Raw genomic sequence first — 21,799 nt, forward strand, 5'->3', positions numbered from 1 at the left:
GGTTCAGAATTGCCTGAAAACTGCAAAATGAGTATGTTTAAAATAAAACAAGCATGTTTACAGTTAAAACAAGCACAAAAGACTATAATGGTCATGAAGAGAGATTGAGCAAAATGAATATAAAAGGGCAAAACGGGCACATTAAGTATAAGCAAAGAAAGGTGACTGCATGTTATTTGGTGAATTACTGTTTTTTTGGCATAAACTACTATTTAGTATTGATTGGAGCTCTGAATAGTGTAACTAGAGTTATTCAAAGTATCTCAAAGTGTATAAAAGTACTTTCAGTGTGTGTTTATTACTGTGCATTTATTCTGAATTGTTTGCTGTGTGCAAAGTGCCACTGTTTCATAAAGTGCAGTCAAATACAGCCATTTCGAAAAGCTTCTTGTGTTAGGTGTGTCTGTTCACAGAGTGTCACCATTACAGAGTGTTTCTTGCACTATACAGAGTTGTTTAGCAAAGTATAGCCATTTGGGGAAATTTCAGTGTGCTGTGTACTGTTTATTTGCAAAGTGCAATTACTTCAAAATGTTTCTTACTCTTAGCTTATTCTGCCCGGTTTACTCGCACAGTGCAGTTATTTGAAATGTTTCTTACACTGATAAGAGGTGATTTCAAGAGTATTACAATGCCCGGGAAACGTATTTCACACAGTTAAGTTATACAGAGGCTTGTTGTACTATTGGGCGTATTTACAAGTGCTGGCATAAATTTCAGGCATATGCACATGGGATCTATATTATAACATCGAAGTCTTACAACTTCGAATGTTATAATATCAAACCCAGTAGAGCGAAACACCACAAAACCGAACAGTCAGAATAGCGAATGTTTTCCCAGGGAAAAAATTTGCTGTTCCGACAAACATATACAACATAAGCACACCAAAATAAATAATCCACACACACACACTTCACAAAACCCTACACAAAACCATACATACACCACTAGCTATCCACTTACCTTAACCCAACCCTAACCCTAAGGTCCGTCACTATCGCACACTCACCTTACCCGCTCCCTAACCCTAAGTCACTTACCCCACCCTAACCCTCATGTCCACACAATCACACACTTACCTGACCCGCACCCTAACCCTAACTCACCTAACCCACACCCAATCACACACTCACCTTCGTTCACACACTTACCTTAACCCGGTCCATAACCTTCGCTCCACAGTCGAGGAAATAGCGAAGCTGCAGAAACAGCCCACCGAATACTTTCCTAGGAAAGTATTCAGTGTTCTGCAGCTTCACTATTTCCAGCATTTGCTCTACTGGGTTCAATATTATAACATTCAAAGTTGTAAGACTTTGATGTTATAATACAGACCCATGCACATGTGGGTGTGTGTTCATGCATACTGGCAAAAGTCTTCACTGAGCCATATTAATATGGCATATGGCTTTCGCAAACTGCTACCATTTGTATTTGATCATAATATTGCAGAGAATATTTGAGCAAGAGTACAATATATTCATACAATCAGTTTATTCTGATAAAAATGCGTGCACCAGGGCATTCATTTTGCTAAATCTTGCAGGTCAGAGGCCATAGAAAGAGAGCGTTCATTTGTATGTGCACTAGCAGTATATTAAGGTGAAGCGGAAAATCATCATATTGTTGTGCAGGCTGAATCAAGGGAAGACTCCAAGTGTTTAAAGTGCAAATTTAGAGAGATGTTCAAACCTGTGCAAACCCCAGACCAGTGTTATATTAGAGAGGCATTTGTTTTACCTGAGACATCAAAAGCAAGGAGAAACTTTTGCAGCTTATTTTACTGACCTGAGAAATAAAGCTAAAATGTGTAAGCTTGGTGACTTAAAAGATGAGTTAATAAAGGACAGGCTCATGTGTGATATTAATAATGCTGCTGTGAGAAAGATTTTGCTTTGTGACGGTGATTTGATGCTGAGAAAAGCTATTGATATTTGTCAAATTTATGAAGTTACAGAAAGGCACACAAATATGCTTGCAAGTGATATGAGCATGGTTTCAGCAGGCTCCAGAGCAAATGTAGACAGCATGCAACATGTGGCAAGCAGAAACAGGCCTAAGCATGTGGCAGCTGCTGCCCCTGCAAGTTTTCCTAGGTCCCATAACCTTCCAGCAAGTTCTAAGACCAGTTCAGTTAAAGGAGCATGCTCAGTGCTCAAGGTTGAATCACCAAAACCAAAATTAAGCTTTATTGTTAACTGTCACAATTGTGGTGCCAATCATGTGTCTAAAAGAGAGAAGTACTTAGCATTTGGTCAGCATTGCCATAAAAGTAAGAAATGGCACCATTTTCAAAAATTTTGCAATTCAAGTAAGCCTCACACTCTTATAAAGAAGGGTCATTCGAAAAAGCAGATTGATCAAGTTGAACTGCAACAGTCTGCTTTCTATATAGATGGTGTATTAGTAATTGGTGAAAAGATTAAGGCAGTAGATTTATTGGCAAAGAATGAAGTATTTTGTACTGTCCAGATCAATGGTAAACCCACTGAGCTCAAAGTAGACACTGGTTCAAAGTGTAATGTTATGTCTGCAGATACTTTTGCTAAGATGAGAGCTGGTGAATAACTAAATGTGACCAGTTGTGCAAAATGTGTTGCTTACGGAGGTGAAGAAATTCAAACTGAAGGCTCAGTATTGCTTTCATGTTATGTGGCCAAGAACTGTTATAGCTTATTATTCTATGTAGTTTGAAGACATGTGCCATCATTATTGGGTCTCAGAGAGAGTTTGAGAATGAATCTGCTTTCCTTTACCAAAGAAGTTAATCAAATAAGCACATGTCCCAGTTCCAGCTTCACTAACACTATTTTTTCAGAGTATGCTGATGCTTTCGATGACAAGTTGGGCAAACTTCCAGTTGTGTATTCTATGAAGTTAGGTCCAGAGATCAGTCCAGTAGTCAGACCAGCAGGCAAAGTTCTGATAGCTATGCAGCATAAAGTCAAAGTTCAGTTGGACAAAATGGTGCAGCAAGGTGTAATTTGTCCAGTTACATGACCCTACTGAATGGGTGTCGTCCATGGTAACAGCTTACAAAAAAGGCTCAGACAAAATCAGAATATGCATTGATCCAAGAGATTTGAAAGAAGCATTAAAAAGACCGCATCATCCCATGCGTACAGTCGACAAAGCCACAGCTGTAATACTGAATGCCACTTTTTTTTTCTGTTTTAGATGCAAAAAGTTAATTTTGGCAAGTGATGCTTGATTGCAAATCTTCATTACTGACTAAATTTAGTACCTCATTTGGAAGATACATATTTATTAGGATGCCATTGGGAATCAATTCTGTAAGTGAAATTTGGTCTTGGCGCAGTTATTCTTAGAGAGGGTAGACCAGTAGCAAATGCATTTAAAACACTTACCCAAACTGAAATGCAATATGCTCAGATTGAGAAAGAACTTTGGGCAATACTGTTTGCATGTTCCAAGTTTCATGATTATATCTATGGTTGAGATATTCACATTGAAATGGACCATCAACCTTTGTTTACTATTTTAAAGAAGTCTATGCATTCAGTTTCAGTGAGATTGCAAAGAATGATGGTTAAATTGCAAAAGTACAACTTCAAAATGGTCTATACAAAAGGCAGACATCTTTATCTGGCTGATACCTTATCGAGATACAATGGAACAGCTTGATACAGAAAATTTTGACTTTGATGTCATGTAAGTGTGTAATTTTTCTACCACAAGACTTGATAAACTAAGAGATCATACAAAGACTGATCCAGTTTTGCAAAAGCTCAACTACTACATTAATGTTGGGTGGCCATTAAAGCAATCTAGTGCACCACCTGAAGTGCAACCCTATTTTTTTTTACAGAGATGAGATGCTGATGGAAGATGGCATTATTTTCAAAGTTCCTAAAATTGTTGTTCCTGCTTCCTTACAACAAGAATACATCCAGATTTTGCATTGTGGTCACCCATGTTCCAAAGCTGCCAAAAGAAGGATGAGAGGACTAGTATTTTGGACTTCTGTAGCAAAATACATTGATAGAGTACTTTCATCTTGTTCAGTATGTAATAGTACTAAACCACATTTGCAAAAAGAACCACTTCATCTAAGTCAAGTTCCTAAACTACCTTGGTCAACAGTAGCCACTGACATGTTTGAGTGAAACAATCAACATTCAGGGGCGGCCCGTGCTATTGGACTGCCGGACTGCAGCCCCCTCAGCAAAAAGTAAAAAGAAATTAAAAAAAAAAAAGAAAAAAAAGTTTTAAATTTTCACGGACTTCGTGCATGCGCAGTAGTCCAGACTACTGTGAGTCTACTGCACATGCTCCAGGCAGTCCGGCCGTCCTGGTAGGGAAACACGAGCAGAGTATGTGCACTTTTAAAGTGCACAGACTTGCTGGGAAAATGCATCGGGGCCGGACTGCAACACCAGCAGTCAGGAGTCTCTCGTCGGGAAGGGGTTTCATCAGATCTCGCGGGTCTTTGTATTATTGCGAGGGCATGTGGATGTACGTTATGGAGAATGGACAGGTAAGTGTGTTAATTATGGTGCTTTTAACGTTTTGATTGGGACTTAGTGTTTGAAGTTGATAGGGACTCGTATGTGTGGGGCTTAGTGTTTGAAGTTGATAGGGACTCGTGTGTGTGGGATTTAGTGTTTGAAGTTGATAGGGACTCGTGTGTGTGGGACTTAGTGTTTGAAGTTGATAGGGACTCGTGTGTGTGGGACTTAGTGTTTGAAGTTGATAGGGACTCGTGTGTGTGTGGGACTTAGTGTTTGAAGTTGATAGGGACTCATATGTGTGTGTGTGTGTGTGTGTAAATTCCCCAGGTGCTCATGGTGGTGTGGTAGGGAATACCTCAGGCTTGAACCCTGTACCCTGTATGCAGGTGTTAAAGACTTGAGTTCCCTACCCACCACCATTTGTAAAAAAATTGCAGAGTTTTGCCTCATATTTGATCTGATCTGTTCCTCATAATATCTGTGGTTTGTAAATGTTGCACTGCTTGATATTTGATGGTGCACTGGTAGCATTGTTGCCTCACAGCTGCAGGTTCTTAGGTTTGATTCTTGGCTGGGGTTCCTTCTTTGTGGGGTCTGTATCTTCTCCCTGTGTTTGTGTGGGTTTGCTTTTGTGTCCTCCCATGTTACAAAGACATGTCTGCATTATTTCTTCCTGGTCCTCTGCTGAAAATTGTTTTTTTGTTCCAAGTCAGACTGTCCTGATTAACAAATGTTAAATAAAATTGACAGGCATTTGAATTTCAGACTTCAGGTTTCTGAATGTTTAATTTCTTACATATTTGATGGTGCAGTGGCAGTATTGTTGCCTAATAGCTACAGGATTTGTGGTTTGATTCTTGGCTGTGGTGCCTTCTTTGTGGAGTCTGCATCTTATCTCTGTGCTTGTGTGGATTTGCTCTGATATCCTGCCATTTTACAAAGACGTGTCTACAGTATTTCTCCCTGAGCCTCTGCTGAAAATTGTTTTTGTTCCATCAGAAGTAAAATTGACAGGCATTTGAATTTCAGACTTCATAGTCTTCAGAAAATATGTAGTAAAACAACTTTTTATTCTAGCAATAAATATATAGTAACACAACCTTTTATTATAACAATTTTTTAAGTTTATAAGATGACTATTTGAATTTTTTCCTTATTTTTGGGACTGTAATACCCTGTTAGTGGCTTTGTCCAGGTTTTTTGTGCTAAGGTTGACAGCTATGGCAAGAACTGAATTCACTGAATATGTTTGAGGGCTGTATTCCCTCATTACTGGGTTTGTCCAGGTGTTTTGTGCTAAGAGGTTGACAGCTATGGTGAGAACTGAATTCATTAAATGATAGCCATTTAAGTTTCAGTCTTCCTCTCGTTCACAAAACAGCTGATTTGGCGTAGTGGTATGTTGCTCTTGACTGTTTTGCACAGGGACCTTGTCTGTAAAATGTACGGTGGTGACACAGCATTTTTCTTTCACAAAGCAGGTGATTTGGCATAGTGGTATGTTGTTCTGACTCTTTTTTGCACAGGGACTTTGGCAGTAAAATGTATGGTGGTACCGTGGTAACACAGCATTTTATTCTAGCAGCTTTCCAAGATTATACAAGCAATGTTTAATGTGTCCCTGGTTTTTGCCCTTTTGACCCACCCCAATAAATTTGGCTTTTTCCAGACTTCTTGTGCTGCGAAGTTAAGATGCAGTTGAGTATTGAGTAGATTTTACAAGGAGCTGAGAGCTGCAAGGGAAGAGAAGTTTTGTGCTAATAGCACAACAGGCTGTGTGCTTGCTTTTGATGCAGAAGGTTGTTGGTTCTACTCCCGTAAGGGGTGAATGCTGCCGTACTGAAAGTTAAGATGCTAATTATGAGCCTGTTATCAGTTTGCCATCCATTTCCTATTGCAATATTACTAGCTTATTTTTAATGTAATTTAGGCAATTTATTCCACAGGGGCATCAGACACTTTATTGTTCGATGAAACCATGAAATATAAAGGTGATTGCTACCACCAACCTCTTCATTACAGATTTATTTAACGTGGAATTATTTAGATGACTTTTTTACTACTTCAGAGATTTTGCATATTTACTGATAATGGTGGACTGTAGAATTGTGCATATTTACTGCTAATAGTGGACTGTAGAAGCTTGAGTAGACATTTATGATGGAAATGTTCTGAATTGGACAGTTTTGTTTCATTGTTTACTGGAAAAATGTTCAAAGCAATAGGAAGGTGTATCAAAGAGCACATGTATGTTTCATATGCAAGGGGCCTATGATTTGAAAACAGCCCAGAATTAATTTTTATCTGCCACGAGTAAAATGTATTTTCTTTGAATGTGGATTTTAATGTTTCAGTGAATGTGAGTTTCAAGGGCAGAGAAAGTTTAATGCCAAGTTTGTTTAGCAGATGTCTTAGTGTTTGTGCTGTAAAATGCAAAAATAAAACTTTCAAATGAAGTTCAAATCATCATAGAAGTAAATCAGTATGCACATTAGTGTTTATGGTAAATGGAGTGAAATAGCAAAGTAATGGATCATTGGAATGGCTGCAGGGAGGCTCCATTCGACCAGGGTTTTGTGAGGGGGAAGGGTGGCAAACTTAGACAGCCCCAGCTGAACCATACCTCCCAACTGTCCAGATTTTCAAATAATGAATAGATTTGATTTTTTGCTTCTTATTTTTGATTTGTTCCTCATAAATTGTGGTTTTCTGGCAAATCATTTAGGAATTAAGTCACTAAATAATGACACACCTAGTTTCAGACTTCATAACCTTCAGAAAAATGCATGCTAAAGTAAGACCTGTTCTATCAACTGTCCCAGTTTATAGAAGAGCATTTTTTAGTACTGTTTATATGTTCCCCCCAATATATTTGGCCTTGTCCAGATTTATGTCCCAGTTTATACAAGAGCAATTTTTAGTACTGTTTATATGTTCCCCCAATATATCTGGCCTTGTCCAGATTTATTGCATTAACAGGTTGAGAGGTACATGCAAATAAATTGCTTTATAGAATTAGGCATAGCCAAACCTCTGAACTGTCCCTGATTTTGACTCAAAATGTTGCTCTTCCCCTAATGATCCCTCCGCAAAATAGCAATTTTGGAAGAAAACATGGAGGGTTTATAATTAAGAAATAACTGTAATAATCAGATTACTTTTATTTCAGAAATGCATGTAGATAATTTTATTTTGTCAGCTGCTCAAGTTAGCAGTACTAATATTAAAGTGTCCCTTTTTGACATGTTCCCAGCTGTATTGTGTTGCTATTTTATATTTTTACATCACATTTTTTGGTCCATTTTTCATAAAATTGTGTTTTTTTTGGCAAATTAGTGACAAATAATTAACGACTGAAGTTAGAAAATAATGACAGACATTTGAGTTTCAGATTTCATACCATTCAGAAAATTCATACTAATGCAAGACCTCTATTAGCTTTCTAAGGTTATAAGAGCGATATTTTAAAAATTGTCCTTATTTTTGGGCCTTTGTCCCATTTCTTTGTATGGCTTTGTCCAGATTTCTTGCTCTGAGGTTGAGAGGTATGACAAATGTGTCAAGGCCATCACAAGTCAGCCAGAGACATTTCAAACTGTGACATACTTGTTACACCCCACTCCCCCATGTAGTGACTCTGGATGTGTCGAAGCAAGGCAAGGAGTAGTTATGCAGTGTAAATGTGCAGAGAATCCCACCCATCCAAGGTAGACACAAGTACTAGATTGGCTTTTCATATGTCCTTGATTTTTGCAGAATGGTCTGGTTTCTGTCATTTTTTTTGTACTGTTGATTTATGCTTATTACTCAAAGTGCCTGTTGCTCTGTGTTTAAGTAGCAATACTTTAATGACCATCAGGTAAGCTTGGCTGAGATTGCAAGATGCAAGTAAGCTTTAATAAGCATACTGTTAAAGAATTGCCAACATTGAAAGCCTTTCTGTTGCCATGTAGAGAATACTTAACTAGATAATGTATAAGCCTTGGGTATTGACATGCATATGCCAATATTTGTAATAAAGGACAGAATTACATTATTTTAAGAGTCTCATTACAGTTGGAGACTTACAGTCATCTCTGCAGGCTTTAACCATAAACCGAATGCCAATCGTGTGGTCTATAACCTGTACAGTAATCCTTTTAAGCAATGTATCTTGAGCTTATTTCTTGTTTGCTTTTAATTTTTTACTTTGATCATGTTTTTCCCCATGAAACAAGTAGATGTCAGGCAGCAGGTCTTTTTTTGGATAAGGAACATTTTTACAAGTGGGGGCATCGGAGATTTCTACTTTCAGCATGTTACTTGTTACTTTAATAAAGCTGAATATAAATTATATTTAGAACTGCAGTGCAAGAAGTGGTTTGAGTTGAGTACTGCTTGTTTTTTTTACACTTGATTTTGACTGGCATTCCATTAATGTATTAAAAAAAAAGTAATTTATTTTTTCATGCTTCACAACCTTTTTTGTTTCCATCTAGATATTAAGCTGTCATGCAGCCAATGCATTGAAATATGTTTATTCTTCTACACTTCCTTTTGTCTTGATTGGACTCTCATGACAACTGTTTGGCACCCAGTGCAGTATACTTAGTTTTTGTGGTTTGCTACTACAGGTGTTTGTGTGTGGTAGAGAATACCTCAGGCTTGAACCCTGTACTTTGTATGCAGGTGTTAAAGACCTTAATTCCCTACCCACCACCATTTGTGAAAAAAAAACTGGTGGACTGCGGAAGTCTGAGTAGACTATTATGATAAATGTTCTGAACTGGGCAGTTTTGCCATTTTGGGTGCATGCATTTTGTTTCATTGCTTACTGGAAAAATGTTCAAAACAAATTTAAAATGCCCTCTAACAACTGTAATATATTGTACAAGGAATATAATTTAGTACAATGAGGAAGGTGTATCAAAGAGCACATGTATGTTTCATATGCAAGGGGCCTATGATTTGAAAACAGCCCAAAATTAATCTTTATCTGCCACTGGCAAAATGTATTTTCTTTGAATGTGGGTTTCAATGCTGTTTCAATGAATGTGAGTTTCAAGGGCAGAGAAGTTTTAATGCTAAGTTTTCAATGTGAGACTGCATTGCTTTGTTTAGTAGATGACTTAGTGTTTGTGCTGTAAAATACAAAATAAAACTTTCAAATGAAGTCCAACTCATCATACAAGTAAAGCAGTATGCACATTAGTGTTTATGGTAAATGGAGTGAAATAGCCAAGTAATGGTTCATTGGAATGGCTGCAGAGGCTCCATTCAACCGTGATTTTGTCAGGGGGGAAGGGCAGCAAACTCAGACAGGCCCAGCTGAACTATACCTCCCAACTGTCCAGATTTTCAAAGAATGAATAGATTTTTGCTTCTTATTTTTGGTTTGTTCTTCATAAAATTTGTAGTTTTCTGGCAAATCATTTAGAAATTAAGTCACTAAATAGAGTTTCATACTTCATAACCTTCAGAAAAATGCATGCTAAAGTAAGAACTGTTATTCTATCAACTGTCTCAATTTATACAAGAGCATTAGCACTGTTTATATGTTCCCCCAGTATATTTGGCCTTGTTCAGATTTACTGCATTAACAGGTTGAGAGGTACATGCAAATAAATTGCTTTATAGAATTAGGCATAGCCAACCTCTCAACTGTCTCCGATTTTGGCTTAAAATGTTGCTCTTCCCCCTAATAATCCCTCCACAAAATAGCAATTTTGGAAGAAAACATGGAGGGTTTACAATTAAGAAATAACTAATAAAGTTATAGATTACTTGAAATGCATGTAGATTCTTTTATTTTGTCAGCTGCTCAAGTTAGCAGTACTAATATTAAAGTGTCCCTTCTTTGACAGGTTCCCAGCTGTATTGTGTGGCTATTTTATATTTTTGCATCACATTTAGTCCATTTTTCATAAAATTGTGTTTTTTGGCAAATTAGTGACAAATCACTAAAGACTGAAGCTAGAAAATAATGACAGACATTTGAGTTTCAGATTTTATACCCTTCAGAAAAGTCATACTAATGCAAGACCTATTCTATTATCTTTCTAAGTTTATTAGAGCAATATTTAAAAATTGTCCTTATTTGTGGGCATTTGTCCCACTTCTGTGCATGGCTTTGTCCAGATTTCTTGCTCTGAGGTTGAGAGGTATGACACATGTGTCAGGGCCATCACAGTCAGCCAGAGACATTTCAAATTGTGACATACTTGTTGCACCCCACTCCACCATGTACTGACTCTGGATTTTTCCAAGCAAGGCAAGGAGTAGCTATGCAGTGTAAATGTGCAGTGCCCCCCCCCCCCCATCCAAGGTAGACACAAGTACTACAGTGGCTTTTCATCTGTCCTTGATTTTGCAGAAAGGTCTGGTTTCTGTCATATTTTTGTACTGTTGATTTATGCTTATTACTCAAAGTGCCTGTTGCTCTGTGTTTAAGTAGCAATGCTTTAATGACCATAATGTAAGCTTGTCTGAGATCGTAAGATGCAAGTAAGCTTTAATAAGCATACTGTTAAAGAATTGCCAACATTGAAAGCCTTTCTGTTGTTGCCATGCAGAGAATACTTGACTAGATAATGTATAAGCCTTGGGTATTAAAGGACAGGATTCCATTATTTTAAAAAGCTCATTACACTTGTTGGAGACTTCCAGTCATCTCTACAGACTTTACCCATAAACTAAACAGAATACCAATCATGTGTTGTCCATAACCTGTACAGTAATCCTTTAAGCAATGTATCTTGAGCTTGTTTCTTGTTTGCTTTTCATTTTTCACTTACATGTTTTCCCCATGAAACAAGTAGATAGTTGTCAGGCAGCAGGTCTTTTTTGGATAAGAAACATTTTTACAAGTGGGGGCATCACAGAGATTTCTACTTTCAGCATGTTACTTGGCACTTTAATAAAGCTGAATATAAATTATAATTAGAACTGCATTGCAAGGAGAAGTGGTTTGAGTTGAGTGCTTCTGGTTTTGCTTGTACTTGATTTTGACTGACATTCCAGTAATGTATTTAAAAAGTAATTTATTTTTTCATGCCTCACAACCTTTTGTTTCCATCTAGATATTAAATAAGCTGTCATGCAGCCAATGCATTGAAATATTTTTATTCTTCTACACTTATTTTTGTCTTGATTGGACTCTCATAATGATGGTTTGCCACCCAGGGCAGCGTATTTAAAGTTAGTTTTTGTGGTTTTGAGCATAGCTCCTCCCCTTTCTGGTTGACCACACCCCTTCCCCTTGTCCCCACCCATTCAGCTGTCTCCTGCAGCCCCCCTTTGATTTGAAGTCACCAGCCGCCACTGTCAACATTACTTAGTACTTGATAGACTCTTATTTGAATTGGTTTGAGATCGATCTACTACCAAAGATCGCCATCTTTCCTCCTTGTCTCTTTGAACCAGCAGCCAGTTCTTTTATTAAAAAAATTAATCTGGAAGACTGTCCTGCTGGTAGCAGTGACTTCTTCTAGATGGGTATGTGAAGTACTGGATCTTTTATCCATTCAGCCTTTTGTGATCTTTCACAATGACAAGGTGAGTCTCAGAACCAGCTATTCCTTTATGCCTAAAGTTGTCTGAGAATTTACACTAAGTCAAACAATTCCCTATTTATCCAGACCCCCAAAACAAGGGAAAAAGGATTCTTCAATTTAAGCAAATCACTACCTCTATCATAAAACATATACTATGGAGGGGGGAAGATAGAAGGTCTAATAAGACAACAACCATAATAAACAAAAATACAGAAAAATATGGTTAAAATGAATAAAGAACTACTTTATTAAAACAGACCATTTCAGTAAAGTAATACTCTGTTCATTTGACCATATTTTTGTTTTTGTACTGTGGAAAAAAGAAGAAAATGAAAATACTTAAGAAACAAAAAATGCAAACCCAGATTCAGTGCCTTTTCAGGGGGAGCTGTGTAGATCATTGTGTGTATTGTACCTAGTCAGCCACTGTAACTAGACAGCGTGTGCATGTAAGTTACTGAACACGTGCAAGATCAGTGCCATTTTGTATAGTCAGAGTGAGTGCAGGCATGACTGGAGATGCACATACGAGTGTGTTTTAAGTAACAAGTCAATAGGTTAGCTTATGAAATTCAAAGTATATGTTCCAGTTACAGCTCCTGATGTGTTTATGTATAATAAACAACTTGAACGAATACCCAGCCTCACTGTCTCATTTGATAATCCGCGGTGGTGGTGCTGTGGTAGCGTTGTCGCCTCACAGTAAGACGCTGACCGGTTCCACTCTCAGCTAGAGCATCTTCTGCATGGAGACATGTGTGAATGGGCGTACCTTCGTTGAAGGTTGTGCATCAGGGCTGGCAACTCGGCACGTAAAAATCAACTACCAATCATTAGCAGACTGGAGTTCCGCTGTGGCGACCCCTAACCGGGAAAAGCCGAAAGACACAACAACAACTATCTTATTTGATCACAAGACATGCAACATGGTGTCAGAATGGGATGCGAAGTTGAAGCAATTTACCAACCATGAGGCACTCAGAAGTGAAGAAATATACAGGAGTCAACTCACAAACAGGTCAGAGGTTATTCAGAGGTACTTAAACTCATTTAAATGATTTTTCAGTTAGAGAATAAGAGGCAAAGGATTCAAAATGTTTAGAATAATTACCAAGATAAATCAAATGTCGGAAATAGTGACATACTGATAAAAGTATTCAAAATAATTACAGAAGTGTTCAAAATAATTTCCAAAGTGTTTAAAATGTATGGAAAGGCTAAAACAACTAAATTTTTTTCTCAGCGTACTACTTTTTCGCATTAACTAAAACTTTTTGAAGTATCTGAAGTTTCTGGAATGTTGGCAGTGTTTGCAGTGTTGAAATAAAGCCTTTTCAGAGAGATTGTTGTGCAGTTGAGCATAATTACAAGTACCTGGTCTATGCTTATATTTAAATGAATTTTGTTGTTTTAGCAGAGGGATTTCTTGGACCTGGACTACTGGTGTTTGATAATAATATCGGCAAGTATTTGAACAAGAATATGATATTTTCATACAGGCTGCATTTTCTGATAAAGATGCATGTACAAAAGCATTCATACTTCTTAATTTAGCTGGCTCAAAAGCCATTGAGAGGGAACGTTCATATGTGTATGCACCTGCCATTTATGCAGAGGAGAGTGATACAGACTTAAACGCAGGAAGAATTGGTTGCTTAAAACATAAATTTAGAGAAATGTGTAACCCTCAAATGAATATTACAATGAAAAGGCATATATTTTACATAAATCAAAAGCGTGGTGAAACTATAGCAGCATATATTACTGACTTAAGAAATAAAGAAAAAACATGCAGATTTGGTGATGTGAAAGATGAGTTGATAAAAGACAGGCTTGTGTGATGTTAATAATGATGCAGTGAGAAAGATTTTGCTTCAAGACAGTGATTTAACTTTGAGCAAAGTCACTGAGATTTGTCAAATAGATGAGCTTACAGAAAAAAAAAACAAATATGCTTACGAATGAGAAAAGCATGCATGCAGTATATGCCAGTGCAAATATTTATAGTGTACAACATAAAGCTAAGATGAAAAAGAAATGTAAATCAAAGGGTGTGCCAAACAACCTCATTGTTTACTGTCATAATTGTGGAGGCAGTCATTAACCTAAATGAGAAATGCTTAGCTTTTGGTCAGAAGTGTCACAAATATAAGAAGAGGAATCATTTTAAAAGGCTTTGCAAGTCTAAAGTGGCACATACTTTTATTGAAAGTGAGCATCTGTAGAAACAAGTAGATCAGCTAGAGAGCTGTGAGCAAACATTCTATGTTGATGGTGTCTCTGTGATTGATGAAACAGTTAACACAGGAGATTATCAGTTGGCAGCAAAGAGTGAAATATTTTGTACTATGCAAATTGATGGGAAACCTGTAAATCTTAAAGTAGACACTGGCTCTAAGTGCAATGTTATATCAGTACAAATGTTTGCGATAGTAAAAGTGGTGAGAAACTTGATTCAGCAAAGTGTGAAAACTAGTTGCTTATGGTGGTGAAGAGATTCAGACTGATGGCACAGTAGTTCTCACATGCCATTCTGCTGGGAATAGCTATGACTTACAGTTTTACGTAGTCAAAAGATGTGCAGTCACTGTTAGGCCTCAAAGACAGTTTGAGAATGGGACTGATTTCATTTAATAAAGAGGTCCACGATATAAGTCTGAACAAGAACGATAGTTTTACACAGAATATTTTTAGTGAATATGCTGATATTTTCAAAGACGAGCTTGGCAAACTTCCAGTCACATATTCCATGAAGTCAAACCATGAAGTAAGCCCAGTTGTCAGACCAGTTAGGAAGATTCTGGTAGCAATGCAGAGAAAAGTAAAAGTAGAACTTGACAAAACAGTGAATTTTGGTGTCCTTACTTCAGTAAAAGAACCAACTGAATGGGTATCCTCCATGGTCGTAGTTCATAAGAAACGCTCAGATGATATTCGAATATGTATTGATCTGAGAGACTTAAACAAGTCACTTAAACTTCCTCATCATCTGATGCATACATTAGATGTTGCTGTTCCCATGCCAAATGCCACTGTTTTTTTAGTCTTAGATGCAAAAGGTTCCTTTTGGCAAATTACGTTGGATCACAAATCTTCATTGTTAATCACTTTCAGTACACCATTTGGTAGATACAAATTTTTGAGTATGCTATTTGGGATAAATTCTGCCAGTGAATTATTTCAACTTGCAATAGAGCAAATTTTTCTGGTTATCCAGTTATCCATGTGCTACTATAATAGATGACATTATTGCAGGGGGCAATGATGAAGATGTACATGGTAGAAACCTCAAGAAATTTCTAGACTGTGCACTTGAATTAAATTTTAGACTGAATCCTCAGAAGTTACTTATGTGGGTCATTTGTTTATCATTTCTGGCTTACAACCAGATCCATCTAAGCAAGCAGCAATTCTTGAGATGCCCTTTCCAGAAAATGTAGCATCTTTACAACATTTTATTGATATGGTTAACTATTAGTAAAGTTCATCCCAGACCTGAGTGAGCTTTCAGCACTGTTTTATGAGTTGACACTCAAAAATGTAAAATGGTCCTGGCTGAACAACACCAAAAAGCATTTGATATTCTGAAACAGAAAATTGTCAGTCCACCCACATTGAGATATTATGATGCTCACAAACCTGTAACCTTTTTGTGTGGTACTTCAAAGTATGGTCTTGGAGCAGCATGTCTTCAAGAAGGCATACCACTAGCCTATGCATCCAGAACTTTGACTGAAACTGAAATGCAGTATGCACAAATTGAAAAAGAGCTTTTGGCAGTAGTGTTCACATATTCGAAGTTCAGTGATTATATTTATGGCAACCCTATTCAAATTGAGACTGATGATCAACCTCTGGTGACAGTTCTGAAAAAGCCAATACATACAGCCCCAGCACACTTGCAACACATGATATAAAACTGCAAAAGTACAATTTCACAAGCTCATAGGTGTGTACTAGGCTAATGGCTCTGGGGCCTTTACAAGCCTAGCCCATAGGATTACCCTAGAATCATGCCACCTGACCATAGTTCCCAGTGCCTCTGTCAAGTAAAGCCACTGGAGAGATCCCTGGGGTAAATTTTCTATTTCCCATCCACTCATCAAGATTCCTCTTGAAGAGGGCCAGTGAGGTGCTCTGCTTGACATAAATGGGAAGTCTATTCCATAGCATGGGCAGTCTCTGGGTTATGAACCTGTCCCTCCAGCATGTTCTGTTGATTGTGGTAATGAGGTTGAGGTCTCTGGAGCATGCAGCATGGAGGGATTGGGATTTCTTTAGATGTAGCATTTCTAACACAGCTGGGCAAGACATGGCTTTGTAAGTCAAGCAGAGATCGCCTCTAAGTAGGCAAAATGAGACAGAGAATGGCTGGAGTTTTTTTAGTCTGTCCATATAGGACAAGTGTTTAAGGCCTAGGATCCTCTTTGTGAGGTACTTTTGTAGCCTCTCCAGTCATGGCAGGTGTTTAGTGAGGTACATGCCAAATGGGGCACTGTGCTCAATGATTGGCTAAATGAGGAAAGAGTAGAGGGAGACAATGACCTCTTTTTTCCTGGATGCAAAACCCTTAGTAATGAGATGTGCCACATAGAAGAACTTTCTGACCACAGTGGCAATTTGGTAGTTAAAAGAGAGGTTGCTGTCAACCTGTGTTCCCAGATCTCTTGTAATGCCTTCTGTTGTCAGTGGACTACTGTCAATGTGGTAGTTCATGGGAATTGGGTTTTTCCCAAAGGGGATGATGACACATTTTGTGGCATGTCGGATCCTGTCCTGGTGAAGGATCTTCCTTCGGATCCTATGGGAGGAGATCATTTATTCTCTCCTACGCGCAGGACCTGTTTCCCGGACCAGCAAAGAAGGCCCTCGGGGTCCTGGCATGGGTCTCTGACTAGGTCCTTGGTTTCCTCCCAATCTTCTAGGAGCATCCTCCCCTCTGACATGGACAGAATGATGCTGTCCTTGAAGGCTCAAATCAAACTGGAACTCCTGGCTTCCCCAGCCAACAGGATTGGGGAACCTTCTCCTACACCCTGATTCTTTCCCCTCATCCAACCTCCTAGGGTTTGGACTGAGGGGAACCGGCGCTCATCAGGGAGGCAGTGGGGACTACTAGGACTTCTTGTATCCCTACCCCATCAAAGTCTATACCCAGCTCTGCTCCCCTTCTCCAGGGACAGACTGGGCCACCAGTCTGGGCTGTCACCCCGGAGTCCATGGTAGCTGGTTCAGGTCTGGCCCTTTCAGATCATTCTCTACCCCTTGCTGCTTCAGCACTTGTTAGCTCCAGACTGGCACTGTGTGGAGGGTTGGAGGTTCTGGCAGGATCTGCTCCTTCCTTCATTGTGGTGTTATCAGGGGGGAAGGGGGCCTTGTCCAGTCCCTCTGCATTCCGGCTAGTGGAGAGATCTCTCTCTACTACTAGAGTAGACTCCCCCACTTGCCGTGCTCCTTTCCAGCCCCAGAATTTGAGTGGACCCGGTTAGCCCAGCCGATCCAGCCTCCAGGGGGGAGTTACTCCCATAGGGGTCCCCACCTCTTGCATGTCTTCCTCTGAGCCTCCCAAGGAAGAAGTTCCTCAGAAGAGGACATATCATGTAAGAGTAGACATCTTGACTCCCCAATGGAGTCTGGCATGGAGGACATGGATATCGATGAGGGGGGCAGGTCCCCAAGGTCACCGCCCGATGATGTGGAGACATACTGGAGATTCTTAAAGCCAAGGGTGGTTGGTCTGCCCAGCTCCCATCCTCTGAGGAAGCTGTGTTCCTGGAGGTTTTTGGCACGGGCCCATCTACCTCTTGGTTGTCCCCCTCTGCTGACCCATTGATCAGCCTCATTGCCAGCAGGGCCTGAAAGGAACCCTATACAGTGGAGTCAGTCCCTAAAAGAGCAGACAAATTTCAAAGCCTACTGTCAGACAAGGCCTTTTGTTCCAAGGCAGTTCCAGTTGATGCGATTGTGGTAGCTGCCGCTACCAATAAAGAGCTGGTGGAACAGAGTTCATCTGTCCATCCTTCCAGTCATGAATCGAGAGCATTGGACAGATTTGGAAAGCAGGCATTCACATCAGCTTCTTTCAGCCTGCAAGCACTGAATTACCAGATTCATTTTACCCATCTCCAGAGGGATTTGATAAAGGAGCTTACCACATTCCTCTCAGAATCCATGCCTGTGGAGGACTTTAAGACAGTCTCTTCCAAGCTGGCCACTTGTATGTCAATAGTAAATTCATCCATGAGGTTAATATCCAGTGCTACAGAGTGTTCTTCATGGGCGGCAGGTACAGGCATTGCCATCAGGCATCATGCCTGGCTCCGTTTATGTGGGTTTGCAGAGGCTTTTAAAACATTGCTCACCAACACCCTCTTTGATGGTTCCACTCTGTTTGGACCAAGCATTAAGAAAACTTTGACCCGCAGTAAGCAAGAGAGGAAGACTCTGTCAGCTGTAGGGATCAAATTTTCTACCCCCCCAAAGGTCCTTCTCCAAAATCCAAAAAGGGAACAGGAAAATGTGGTTCCACAAGTCGCAGTCTTCCTTTCAGGTGGTTCAAGAAGATTCCTATTCCAGGGGATGAGGGAGAGGTTTCAATGGTCAACACTGCCATAGGGGCAGAGGAAGCTCACAAAACCAGGGTTCCAGGAAGCCCTTCTCTAAGAAACCCTTTCAGCACCCCTGAGGCGTTACCCGAGTGTTCATCCCTGGAGGCAGTCGGGGGCCAGTTGGTTTTGCACCCTTTAGCCTGGGCAAACATTACAAATGATCAGTGGGTGCTAAGAATCATATTAAGGGGCTACTACATTCCCTTTTCAGACCCCCCCCGCCAAGATGCAGAACTCTCCCAGATGTGCCATCCAGTCAGAGAGAGTAAGCCTGTCTAGAGGTGACCAACCTCATCCAAAAAAGAGACATCCAAAAGGTCCCCACAGGACAGAGAGGATCCGGAACTTACTCCCACTTCTTTTTGGTACCCAGGAAAATAGGGGACCTGTGTCCTATTCTGGACCTCAGTCAGTTAAATCAGTCAGTAAAGAAGCCAAAGTTTCAGATGGTCAGTGTACACTCCATTGTGCCTCTTCTGCACAAGAATGACTGGATGTGCTCTGTGGATCTCCTGGACACGTACAGTCCAGGAGATTTCTCCACTTTCCCATAGGGGCCGATCCCTTCCAGTTCAGAGCCCTGCCCTTTAGACTCACCACACCCCCAGGGTGTTCACCAAATGCATGGCAGTGGTGGCAGCTCATCTCAGGCTGCAGGGATTCCAGGTGTTTCCCTATCTTGATGATTGGCTCCTTACAGCTCCCACACAGCATCAACTGGTGGAGAACACACACTTTCTTCTCTGTCTCTTCGACCAGTTAAGGATAACAGTGAATCTTGCCAAGTCTTCCGTGACCCCATTTCAACAACTAGAATTCATAGGCACTCAGTTGAACACTGTCTTAGAGACTGCAGCTCTCCCCCTACAGTGCACCCTTCTTGTTTGGTCTCATGTTCAGTCTCTTCTGAAGCAAACTCGTCCTTCAGTGTCTCTCATTCTAAGGGCCCTAGGTTCTATGGCAGCTGCCATTTATCTGGTCCTGATGTCCAGGTATTACATGAGAGTACTCCAGTGAAAGGTCCCCTCTTTTCCACCATCTGCCTGTCCCCATACGACTCACTCCAGTATGTAGGAGACATATTTTGTGGTGGATGTACTTCCCAGACCTCCTGGTGAGCAGGTCCTTTTCTCCACCAGTTCCTATGGCCATGATGACCACGGACACTTCCCTCCTAGGGTGGGGAGGGGCATTTTCAGGGGAAGACTGTCCAAGGGACATAGTCCCAGTCAGAGACCAAACAACACATAAATGTTCTGGAGATGAGAGCAGTTCTTCTTTCATTGCAAGTACATAAACAAGCAAGGGGGCACACATTCTTATCTGCTTTGTCATGAAGCCATGAGGGTTTGGGAGTGGGAGATGTCCTCAGGGCACTTTCTCCTTGCAATACACATTCCCAGAGGATTCAACCTACTGAAGACAAGCTGAGCAGGGCTATTCTGATCCATCAGGAGTGGTCCTTGAGTCTGTTAGTGGCAAAGCAGATCTTCCATTGGTGGGGTCAACTAAGCTATGATCTGTTTGCTTCCCCACTCAACCACAAATGCAGCAATTACTTCGCCCTGATCTCCCGCCAGAGGGGGAGTCCCCCAGGGACACTCTGACTCATGATTGACCTCCAGGTCTTCTTTATTCCTTCCCACCCTTACCTTTAATTCCTAGAGTACTTCAGAAAGCAAGACACCTTAGGATGCAGTTGATCCTCATTATCCCCTTTTGGCCCCGGCAGGTGTGGTTCACTCTTCTACTGTCTCATCTCAGGCACCCCCCTTGGGTGCTCAATCTGGTGCCAGATCTGATCTCCCATCTATTGCTCTGTCCACTTCCAAAATTGCAGACCCTCCATTTGACAGCTTGGTTTGTCCAGTTCCAGTAATTATTGCTAAGTCCAGGCTTGTGTCCCTTGTGAAGGACATTATCGTTGCTTCTCAGAAATCATCTGCCAAGAGAATTTATATAAGTAAGTGGAAGAGATTCCCTATCTGAGCTAAAGGCTGGAATCTAGATCCTTCTTTGGCCCCTATTTCTGACATTCTTCTTTTCCTGACTTCCCTTTTTTAGGAGGGCACCAGTTTCTCTACCATCAAAGTCCAATTATCAGCAATTTCTAATTTTCATCTCAATAATGAACCTACGTTTTCTTCTCGCCTCTGCAAAGCCTTTTTGAAAGGTGTCTTTTTGTTGCATCCTCCAGTTAAGGATCCTTCTCCACCCTGAGATCTTGCTTTGGTGCTACAATCTCTAACTAGACCCCTTTCAAGCCTGCTGTATCCTGTGATCTCAGATTTATTTCTTGGAAGACTGCCTTTTTGATGGCAATAACTTCAGCAGAAAGAATTTCAGAATTGCAGGCTCTTACCATTAAGCCTACTTATTTGATATTTCATAAAGATAGATTGACCTTGAGACCCAACCCTTCCTTTATGCCAAACGTGGCCACTGAAGCAAACCTTAATCAGTCTATCCAACTCCCAGTGTTCTTTCCTAATTATACCAATAAAGGGGAATACATTTTACATACCTTGGATATTCACAGATAGCTTTGTTTTTATTTGCATAGAACTAAGTCCTTTCACCTCTCTGACCAATTGTTTGTGGTATTCTCTATCAAAAGGAGAGGCCAAGCTGTTTGGAAAATCACTATTTCCCTGTGGATTTCTCAGTGTATGTCTTATATATATATATATATATATATATATATATATATATATATATATATATATATATATACTTCTCCCATGGTTCTCCATTGCCTGGATCAGTTAGGGCTCATTCTACAGGTCAGTGGCTACTTCAGCTGCCTTCGTAGCTCATCAGTCCTTGGATGACATTTACTCAGCGGCAACTTAGTCTTCACCACATACCTTCATTTCTCATTACAAACTTGACCTATCTTCTAGAGGAAGGGCTTCCTTTGGCTCCACTGTTCTTTGGTGTGTCCTTCCATGAGGCCATCCAAGAATATAGGGTAGCTGGGGACTCTGACCCATATGTGATGAATGGTGACTAGCATAACATCAGATTAATAGTTATGTACTTACCATAACTTGGTATCTGTGTTGTCTTTAGTCACCATTCATCACAATCCCACCCTCCATCCCCCCTCCTAAGGGATTGGCAGGAGTCTGGCGGACCTTATCTGGTGGTGGGTCCTTTCTGTCTGTATTCTGTCTGTAGGGCA

This window comes from Protopterus annectens, chromosome 1.part1 (genome assembly GCF_019279795.1).
Source record: "Protopterus annectens isolate FY-2018-M chromosome 1.part1, PAN1.0, whole genome shotgun sequence".
In the NCBI taxonomy this organism is placed as follows: domain Eukaryota; kingdom Metazoa; phylum Chordata; order Ceratodontiformes; family Protopteridae; genus Protopterus; species Protopterus annectens.